The sequence below is a fragment of the Nerophis lumbriciformis genome, linkage group LG03, assembly GCF_033978685.3.
Source record: "Nerophis lumbriciformis linkage group LG03, RoL_Nlum_v2.1, whole genome shotgun sequence".
NCBI classification, from domain to species: domain Eukaryota; kingdom Metazoa; phylum Chordata; class Actinopteri; order Syngnathiformes; family Syngnathidae; genus Nerophis; species Nerophis lumbriciformis.
In genome coordinates, this window is record NC_084550.2 from 8,575,140 (window position 1) to 8,583,821 (window position 8,682).

Sequence of the window (8,682 nt, forward strand, 5' to 3'; positions counted from 1 at the left end):
ATATATATATATATACAGTATATATATATATATATATATATATATATATATATATATATATATATATATATATATATATATATATATATATATATATGATATGAGTGTGTATGTTACTCATCAGTTACTCAATACTTGAGTAGTTTTTTCACAACATACTTTTTACTTTTACTCAAGTAAATATTTGGGTGACTACTCCTTACTTTTACTTGAGTAATAAATCTCTAAAGTAACAGTACTCTTACTTGAGTACAATTTCTGGCTACTCTACCCACCTCTGCATATAAACCAACAATTACATCCAAATATAACGAAAACAAACAAAAAAACACACAAAAAAACACAACAATTGCAAAAATTCATGAAGTACAAACCGAACAAAAAAAACTAAAGAAGTAATATACACCTCACGGGATGATACAAAACCAGGCAAAAAATAAGTAAAATAATAAATATAAAGCAAAATGTAAACACTTATGGCTGTCCATATGATCTTATTGTTCTATCTCTATATTTTTTTTTCAATTGGAATATATTTTTACAATCTTTTATCTCATTGTAAAGAGAATATTCCATAGTTTAACCCCCACCACTGCTATACATATTTGTTTTAAAGTTGTACTTGAATACTGATGTTGGAAATGACCTTTTCTTCTACGCTCTTCATTCTCAGATTGTAAATTTGCTGGTAATGTTTTACTTTTAGCCTTAAACATGACACATAATATCTGTAACTTTACTAGCTCCTGTAATTTCAATAAACCCGAATTAATAAATAATATGTTAGTGTGTTCTAAGTATTCTACTTTATGAATTATCCTTATAGCTCTTTTCTGTAGTTGATACAATGCCTTTATGTTACTCTTATATGTGTTCCCCTACACTTCCACACAGTAGCTGATATATGGCAATATAAGTGCACAATACAATATACACATTGCCCTATAATCTAACACATATTTTACCTTATTTAATATAAAAACACTCTTAGACATCTTTTTCCGTACATGTGCAATATGAGATTTCCAGGTCAGACCGTCATCCAGTATCACTCCTAAAAGTTCAGAAACCCTTTCAATATCAATTCCATCTATTGACAGTTTGATCGTTTCCTCCCTTTTCCTCTTACAAAAAAATCATGAACTTTGTTTTTTTTTTCATTTAATGATAATTTATTGACATCAAACCATCTCTTAAGTTGAATAATTTCCTGTTCAATAATGTTTGATAATGCTTTTAAGTAGAGATGTCGATAAATGCTTTAAAATGTAATATCGGAAATTATCGGTATTGGTCTTTTTTTATTATCGGTAGCGTTTTTTTTATTATTTTTTAAATTAAATCAACATGAAAAACACAAGATACACTTACAATTAGTGCACCACCCCAAAAAAAACTCCCTCATTCACACAAAAGGGTTGTTTCTTTCTGTTATTAATATTGTGGTTCCTACATTATATATCAATATATATCAATACAGTCTGCAAGGGATACAGTCCGTAAGCACACATGATTGTGCGTGCTGCTGGTCCACTAATAGTACTAACCTTTAACAGTTAATTTGACTCATTTTCATTAATTACTAATTTCTATGTAACTGTTTTTATATTGTTTTACTTTCTTTGTTATTCAAGAAAATGTTTTTAATTAATTTATCTTATTTTATTTTGTTATTATTTAAAAAAAAGACTTTATCTTCACCATACCTGGTTGTCCAAATTAGGCATAATAATGTGTTAATTCCACGACTGTATATATCGTTATCGGTTGATATTGGTATCGGTAATTAAAGAGCTGGACAATATCGGAATATCGCATATCGGCAAAAAGCCATTATCGGACATCCCTACTTTTAAGTCATGGCCCGAACTGGCGCCTTTTTAATGTGTCGACTTCATGTTCATTTTAAAAGTGTTGTAGTTACCACTCCACGTCACTTGGTGGCGGCAGCGTTAGTCTCAGTGGCACAAGAAGAAAGCCGGAAGTAGTGTGTTGACAAGGCGGGCTCGATGATTGAATTGATCAAATGTTGCATGAACTGCTAGCTTGCTTTTTGCAATGATGATCTGCCAACAACCAACGTTTATGTATTTTTAATTGAAGACTATGCATTGGTCTTTTTGGTTGAATGACACCGTTATGAGGCGAATTTATGAAATATTTGTTTCGCCGTTTCCTATTGGACTGACGTGAACCACGTGACCATTAGACGCTAGACAAACCGGCAACAATTCCGTTCATAAAAAGTATTAACATCATTCAAAACAATGCAGTCATTCATAAACTGCATGGTTGTTGTTCGGTGTGTTGATACGTGACGTCATCGGTATTTAGTGTGTTTGTGTGTGTAACCGTGACTTTAGATTGTTGTGTGGGGAATGACATCATCCCTTCTGAGTGTCTTACGGCATCGCTTCTCGGCCTTTTGGCTAAGATCAAGTGTAGTATCTGTTCTTATCAGCTTAATATCTGATACGTCCCCTATCCGGGGACCATATATTAAATTGATTTTTGGAATAGGGAGATGGAATAGGGGCTTGCTCCGTCCACTCCACACATCGACCTGGTATTGCAGTACCTCCAGGAACGGTGCACCCCCTCTACTGGTGAAAACAAATATGGTTTTTGTATATAAGCAGCACTCATATAGATAATTAAGTTTGTGTGTTATTTAATTAAATCTTAAGAAAGAACGTAATCGTCAATAGGAGTATTTCAACTACTTTAATTCCGTAAGATGTCAAAAACCATCCTCATATACAGGAAGGATTGTTCTTTCTAATACTGTATATATATATGTGTATATATATATGTATATGTATATATATATATATATATATATATATATATATATTGAAGTTAAAGTACCAATGATTGTCACACACTAGGTGGGGCGAAATTATTCTCTGCATTTGACCCATACACCTTGATCACCCCCTGGGAGGTGAGGGGAGCAGTGGGCAGCAGCGGTGGCCGCGCCCGGAAATCATTTTGGTGATTTATCCCCCAATTCCAACCCTTGATACTGAATGCCAAGCAGGGAGGTAATGGGTCCCATTTTTATAGTCTTTGGTATGACTCGGCCGGGGGTTTGAACTCACAACCTACCGATCTCAGGGCGGACACTCTAATATATGTGTGTGTATATATATATATATATATATATATATATATATATATATATATATATATATATATATATATATATATATATATATATATATATATAAATTTATTTTTATTTATTTATCATTTTATCATTTATTTATATATATATATATATATATATATATATATATATATATATATATATATATATATATATCCATCCATGTATATATATATATATATATATATATATATATATATATATATATATATACATACATATATATGTATATATATATATATATATATATACATACATATATATGTATGTGTATATATATACATACATACATTTAAAGACTGTTCCTACTAATATATAGAAATATATATATATCTATCTATTTAAAAACTGGTTCCTTCTAATATATATATATATATATATATATATATATATATATATATATATATATATATATATATATATATATATATATATATATATATATATATATATATATATATATATATATATATATATAATGATATATATATATATATTAGAAGGAACCAGTCTTTAAATACATATGTACATATATTTCTATATTTATTTTTTGCCCATATGCGATATTCCGATATTGTACAACTCTTAATTACCGATTCCGATATCAACCGATACCGATATATACAGTCGTGGAATTAACACATTATCATGCCTAATTTTGTTGTGACGCCCCGCTGGATGCATTAAACAATGTAACAAGGTTTTTTCATCAAGGAAACAATGACTCGTGGCAGTAATAAGATGAAAAGTTTGGTCAATAAATTAAAATGTGTACAATATAGATCCAAGCATTCCACTGAAATGGCTACATGCCTCCTTATTGAGAAAATACAATTATTATTTGATAAGGGTGGAGTTGTAGGGGTGATGTTTTTGGACCTCAGGAAAACATTTGATACAGTAAATCATTCTGTTCTTCTTACCAAGCTCTCAAAATGTAACTTCTCTACGCATGCGCGACGGCTACATAACTTATCAACTTGTTCCATGTTCGTGCACGCCGTCACTGTTCAATCTTTATTTGGCTTGAACGCCAAAAGAGGCAAAGTAACACAAGCTCTTTGTTTGGGACAGCAACACATCTTTATACTGTCGCCATCTACTGGTGAGAAACACACACTACACTGTTCAATCTATATTCTCACAAACATTATCACAAAGCAAACAATTTCACCTTAAAACAAAACGTAAAAAAACATCTGAAAAAAACTGAATCCAATACAAAATCTTTGTCAGTATCAGACAACTGCTGGTCAAAAACAGAACCGCATATATTTCAGTTACATTAAAAAAAAAAAAAAAAAGTATTTTTATTCATTTGATAGGGAAATCATAATACAGGTACTGAGAAAACAAACACTCCCCCACCCCAAAATACCAAAAAAACATAAATCAATTAAAAAAAATACATACATTAAAAAAACAATTGGACCGAGCCACGTGACCATTAGACGTTGGACAAACCGGCAACAATTCCGTTCATAAAAAGTATTAACATCATTCAAAACCATGCAGTCATTCATAAACTGCATGGTTGTTGTTTGGTGTGTTGATACGTGACGTCATCGGTATTTAGTGTGTGTGTAACCGTCACTTTAGATCAGTGGTTCTCAAACTTTTTTTGTCATCCCCCACTTTGGACAAGAGGGAGTTTTCAAGCCCCACCTGCCCCCATCGGCCTAACAGAACGCTAATGCCAAGCTTAACATTTTCAAATGTATTGAACATCAAGTAACATCAAGTTGTATACATTCAAACTCAATAACATAAAATAACATCAAGTTCAATAATAAATAAAATAACTGTGCAGTTGTGGTATAACTTGCATCAAGTTCAATAATAAATAAAATAACTGTGCAGCTGTGGTATAACTTGCATCAAGTTCAATAATAAATAAAATAACTGTGCAGCTGTGGTATAACTTGCATCAAGTTCAATAATAAATAAAATAACTTGCATCAAGTTCAATAACAAATCAAAAAGTGTTATAACTTGCATCAAGTTCAATAACAAATCAAAAAGTGTTATAACTTGCATCAAGTTCAATAATAAATCAAATAACTTGCATCAAGTTCAATAATAAATCAAATAAAAGTGTTATAACTTGCATCAAGTTCAATAATAAATCAAATAAAAGTGTTATAACTTGCATCAAGTTCAATAATAAATCAAATAACTTGCATCAAGTTCAATAATAAATCAAATAAAAGTGCCACTTTGCAAAAAAGGAGGAGCTATGCATTTGGCAAGACAGGGCAAGTGACAGCACTTTGCCCCGGGAGAGCCACCTTGCTTCACTGTGAAACAGTACGGCTGTATGATCAGCTCCCATTTCCTCACACAGTGCAGAGAACAGTCGCACTTTCAGTGGTCGTGTTTTGATCAAATTTACCGCGCTCACAACATCTGTTAAAACCTCATTGAGTTCGGGGCTGAGCTGCCTTGACGCGAGTGCTTCCCGGTGAATGACACAGTGTGTCCAACCCTCTTTATTAGAGCCTGCAGCCCGTTTCTTCACCCTGCCATGGTCTATGCGCCATCGCAGCAAAAGCCCACACAGTTTTCCCATTTAAGGTCGTGTTATTTGAGGAAACTGTCCATTATCTTGAACAGCTCATCAGCAGTGGCTCTATTTTTCATGTATTTGCAAAACAGCAAATCCTCGCAGTGACTCGCCATTCACAAAGCGGACGTATGCGATGAACAGGCAGTCTTTATTGCTGTCAGTAGCTTCGTCCACATGTAAAGCAAAACGACTTTCTTTTCATTTGTCTACTCAAGATCACTTGCAATGTCGCATATACGTCTCGCAATTGTGTCGTTTGACAGTGGGACAGCTTTTAATTTTGCTGTGCTTGTTCCGCTTAGCCCCGCCCCCATTAGTTACTGCTGCTATGTCTGTCAAACGTTCGCTCCTACCTAGAAATTTAAAGCTTACAGGAAAACTAAGTAATTTACATTTATTTATATAGCGGATTTCACTGACGGAATCACAAAGTGATTTACAGTGTGTATAGAAAATGAAAGCAAAGTAAAAAAAAATAAAAATCTAAGAATATAATTAAAAAAAAAAAAATTTAAAGTGAAATTTCCTCCCGTTCCTCGCGCCCCACCTGTCATGTCTCTATTCCCCACCAGTGGGGCGCGCCCCACACTTTGAGAAACGCTGCTTTAGATTGTTGTGTGGGGAATGACATCATCCCTTCTGACTGTCTTACGGCATCGCTTCTCGGCCTTTTGGCTAAGATCAAGTGTAGTATCTGTTCTTATCAGTTTAATATCTGATACGTCCCCTATCCGGGGACCATATATTAAATTGATTTTTGGAATAGGGGCTTGCTCCGTCCACTCCACGCATCGACCTGGTATTGCAGTACCTCCAGGAACGGTGCACCCCCTCTACTGGTGAAAACAAATACTTTTTTGTATGATTGCATTACTCATCCAATAAAAAAGCTTTGTGTGCAATATAATTAAATCATTGGAAATAACGTTATCGTCAATTGGAATGTTTTAACTACTTATGTTACGTTAGATGACAAAAGCCTTTCTCGCATAAAGGAAGGATTGTTCCTTCTAATACTATGTATATAGACATATATCCATCCATCCATCCATTTTCTACCGCTTATTCCCTTTGGGGTCGCGGGGGGCGCTGGAGCCTATCTCAGCTACAATCGGGCGGAAGGCGGGGTACACCCTGGACAAGTCGCCACCTCATCGCAGGGCCAACACAGATAGACAGACAACATTCACACTCACATCCACACACTAGGGCCAATTTAGTGTTGCCAATCAACCTATCCCCAGGTGCATGTCTTTGGAAGTGGGAGGAAGCCGGAGTACCCGGAGGGAACCCACACAGTCACGGGGAGAACATGCAAACTCCACACAGAAAGATCCCGAGCCCGGGATTGAACCCAAGACTACTCAGGACCTTCGTATTGTGAGGCAGATGCACTAACCCCTCTGCCACCGTGAAGCCCTCAGGGCGGACACTCTAATATATATATACATATACACATTTAAAATTAAGATGAGATTAGTTCCTACTAATATATATATATATATATATTTAAAGACTGGTTCCTTCTCATATATATATATATATATATATATATATATATATATATATATATATATATATATATAAATATATATATATATATATATATATATATATATATATATATATATATATATATATATATATATATATATATATATATATATATATATATATATATATATATATATACCTGTATATATATAATGATATATATATATTAGAAGGAACCAGTCTTTGAAAAATACACATATATATATATATATATATATATATATATATATATATATATATATATATATATTTCTATATTTCTTTTCTGCCCATATCCGATATTTCGATATTGTCCAACTCTTAATTACCGATTCTGATATCAACCGATACCGATATATACAGTCGTGAAATTAACACATTATTGTGCCTAATTTTGTTGTGACGCCCCGTTGGATGCATTAAACAATGTAACAAGGTTTTTTCATCAAGGAAACAATGACTCGTGGCAGTAATAAGATGAAAAGTTTGGTCAATAAATTAAAATGTGTACAATATAGATCCAAGCATTCCACTGAAATGGCTACATGCCTCCTTATTGAGAAAATACAATTATTTCTTGATACGGGTGGAGTTGTAGGGGTGATGTTTTTGGACCTCAGGAAAACATTTGGTACATTCTGTTCTTCTTACCAAGCTCTCAAAATGTAACTTCTCTACGCATGCGCGACGGCTACATCACTTCCTATCAACTTGTCAACTTGTTCCATGTTCGTGCACGCCGTCACTGTTAGCAAGGGTTTTTCTTTTGTCATCTTTAATTCAATCTTTATTTGGCTTGAACGCCAAAAGAGGCAAAGTAACACAAGCTCTTTGTTTGGGACAGCAACACATCTTTATACTGTCGCCATCTACTGGTGAGAAACACACACTACACTGTTCAATCTATATTCTCACAAACATTATCACAAAGCAAACAATTTCACCTTAAAACAAAACGTAAAAAAACATCTGAAAAAAACTGAATCCAATACAAAATCTTTGTCAGTATCAGACAACTGCTGGTCAAAAACAGAACCGCATATATTTCAGTTTCATAAAAAAAAAAAAAAAGTATTTTATTCATTTGATAGGGAAATCATAATACAGGTACTGAGAAAACAAACACTCCCCCACCCAACAAAAACAAAAAAACATAAATCAATTTAAAAAAAATACATACGTTAAAAAACAATTGGACCGACGTGAACCACGTGGCCATTAGACGCTGGACAAACCGGCAACAATTCCGTTCATAAAAAGTATTAACATCATTCAAAACAATGCAGTCATTCATAAACTGCATGGTTGTTGTTCGGTGTGTTGATACGTGATGTCATCGGTATTTAGTGTGTGTAACCGTGACTTTAGATTGTTGTGTGGGGAATGACATCATCCCTTCTGACTGTCTTACGGC

The 8,682-nt window shown here is 33.5% G+C and overlaps 1 non-coding gene and 1 pseudogene across 1 annotated transcript; both read left to right on the forward strand.

Annotated features, from left to right (window-relative positions):
- Nucleotides 1-2,409: 2,409 nt before the first annotated feature.
- LOC133590718 (U2 spliceosomal RNA) lies at nucleotides 2,410-2,600 on the forward strand. The gene has a single exon (XR_009814496.1). It is a non-coding gene; the product is annotated as a U2 spliceosomal RNA (small nuclear RNA).
- Nucleotides 2,601-6,390: 3,790 nt separating this feature from the next.
- On the forward strand, nucleotides 6,391-6,568 carry LOC133590729 (U2 spliceosomal RNA; annotated as a pseudogene).
- Nucleotides 6,569-8,682: the final 2,114 nt, after the last annotated feature.